This window comes from Acanthisitta chloris, unplaced genomic scaffold, assembly GCF_000695815.1.
Source record: "Acanthisitta chloris isolate BGI_N310 unplaced genomic scaffold, ASM69581v1 scaffold42141, whole genome shotgun sequence".
Taxonomy (NCBI): domain Eukaryota; kingdom Metazoa; phylum Chordata; class Aves; order Passeriformes; family Acanthisittidae; genus Acanthisitta; species Acanthisitta chloris.
This window is the reverse complement of record NW_008657333.1, coordinates 26,164-29,000: the sequence shown is the minus strand read 5'-3', so window position 1 is coordinate 29,000 and position 2,837 is coordinate 26,164.

The window sequence follows — 2,837 nt, the reverse complement described above, 5'->3', positions numbered from 1 at the left end:
GTCTCTCCTCCCTCTGCAATGCCTGCTGTCCCCTGGGACATACTGCTTTCTTGCCTGCTAGTCTCCAGTGTCGCTTTCCTTGGAGCCTTTGACAGGAATTATGAGCCATTGCTGTCAGCCCACAGCAAGAACCTGCTCTATGCCATGAGCTAATTGTGGCTCTGCCCTTGACACTCCTTGGGGCACAAGGCAAGTCCATCTGTGAACATAATTTTTCCCCCACACCCAACTTTAAAATGGGGAGGAGATGCCTTTCTCCACTTCTCCCATGGGATTTTGAGAGCCCTCCTCCCTGCAGGCTCCTGCTTGTCCTATGCACAGAGCCTGTTGGGCATCTGACCATCTGCCCGAGCAAATGCTGGGTTTGTTTGCTCCCTGCTAGCTGCCGGGGCAGGGCTGTGCCGGGTGTGCCGCCTGCTGAAAAGCCAGCCCTGAGTGCGTGTTTGCACAAACAGATGCAGCAGGCTCTGCTTTGACAAGGGTATTTTTAAATCCGCTCCAAACCCTTGTCAAGCCAGCTGTTCTACAAGCCAGTTGAAGGGCATTGCCAAAGCTGAACCTTGGTAGAGGTAACGTACCCAGCAATTTGGAAATAAAGGGCCTCTATTCATAAGAGTTGAGCAAGGCGCTTCATGGCCCCAAAGACATGGTCCTGTCTTCTCTGTGCCCTCAGAAAAAATAGCTCCATTCACTAGCAGACTGGTAGCTCTCCCCAGGAGAGCTGCACTGGGGAGTTGGGTGGGTTTTGTTTCTTTAACTGGGAGGAGCTGGGCTATGGTGCCGTGACTGGGCTGGTGTCAGTCATGCAGCCGAGCAACTGTTTGTACCTGTCACTGGTGGTCAGGTGCTTGTTGTGTCCAACAAGTTGTAAAACCTCGACATGCTGGAGGTGCCTGCTGGCACAGTGTGGCAGTTAAAACACACAGGTTACGTGTTTGGCCATGGAACAATGAGGCTTTGTTCCCAAATCTGCGCTTGGGGGAGAGGCCCTGAAGAAAAGCACACCTCATCACATAGTCCTGTGGGCATCACTACCAAGGAGCAGAACAGGCACACCAAGGGAGGGAGGAGGTTGAGGTGGCATGGGACACACATGGGACTACAGCAAATATCTGCAGTCTTACAGATGGCAAGGGCAGTGTGGTGTTTTCCTGGGGCCAAGGCTCAGTAGCAAAGCCTTCCCAGCTGTCACCAGTGCCATACGGTGATGAAAACAGCCACAGGGCTCTGGTCACAATGGTGAATTACAGTGTTAGCTGCATGATGCAAGGCTGAGCACTGCTTCACAGTATGTGCTGGCACACCACCTGTCCCTCTCCCCAGTACACTGGTCTATACTAAGCCAGATAGGTGTGTGTGTGCTGGGGGGAGACACCAGAGCCAAGCTGGCGCTGCACACTCGGCACAGGCTGTACCCATGCTGCCCCTCGCTGTGACACAGCCTGAGCTGGAAAAGGCTATTTTTACTGTGATTTTGGAAAGCCACTCACAGCCAATGCCATAGGAAACGGGTGGGTTGGTCAATTGTTTTTCCTCCTCTCACATTCCTGGAAAGAGGGGCCAACTTGAGGCAGGAGCTGTGGAGCAGGGCTGTGAGTCAGGAGGGCTGGGCTCGCTGCCTGCCTTTCCCTGGGGCTCATGGGGGAGCCAGGCCAAGTCACAGCCCTGTGAGACTCAGCTTAGAGCTCAACCACACGGCCAGAACTGCTAACCTTGTCCTGGGTTTCCCCTTAGCCTTGTCCCACGTTGCCTGCCCAGCACCAAACGTGCTCAGAGCTGGTTTGGTCTGCTGATACCTCAGAGCACCACACCCCAAAGCCTGAGGGACTGGAGCCTTTGCTGGAGGGCAAGGCTTCCCTTTGGCCTGGGCTGGGGTGGCAGGGACTTTAGCTCCTTCTCTTCCCCAGGCCACAGCAGCTCTCACCCACAGGATTGCCTCTCACCATGGGTCTGGACCTCCCACTGGAGACTCCAGAACACCTTATACCCAGTCTATGGAAACCTCTATTTTTATGCAAGAATGCTTAGTCAAGAAGGGGGAGAGTTAGGTACAATTTCTTCATGTCACAGAGACCAAAACCCATATCCCCTCTGTCTTGTAACAACTTTCACTGCCAGGCATAAGATATTCTGCAGGAAGGTGCTTCCAGCCAAAATGTTGAAGTGCTTTTACTTCAGCAGAAAAATGAAGCACTTGTTGGCCCAGAGAAAAAGCCTCTCTATGGACCAAACACCACTGCACCCTTTGGAAAGAGGCCTGGGTTGTCTTAGCCCTGCTCCAATTTCACAGACAAGAGCAAAGCACACACTAGAGAACAAATGGAATCTGGATCTCCACTCCCTCGTGTGAATGCTGTTATCATTAGATTACAAGGTCCAAGTCATTCTTTCCTTCTCATCTGGTCTTGTCTCTGGCGAATGCAGATTGAGAGGCTCAAGCGGTCATAACGCCCATGTTTGTGGAAGGCCAGAGTCCTGTGGCCTCCCCCGGGTTCACACCTGCTGGCCGACACGCCAGTTCACTCTGGGGAGCCTGCTTCTAATCAGATTTTTCTGATTTCAGCACAAGCTTCCAAATCCCAGGACAGAAGCATATGGTCCAAAGATTCCTGGCACTCTGCTGTATCAAATAAGGTTTGGTGTTGCAGGATGCACATCACATGTTGGCAGAGATCCATTCACACGATGCAAACCCCCTGAATGCTGGGTGGGGATTGGAATGGAGAGGCTGCAGCCTGAGCATCCTCCAGCTTCTCTTTCTCTGGATCACAATCTTCTTCCCTGTCCTTACTCTGATGAACTGTGTCCTGCAATCACACAGCTCCCCCAGATACTAA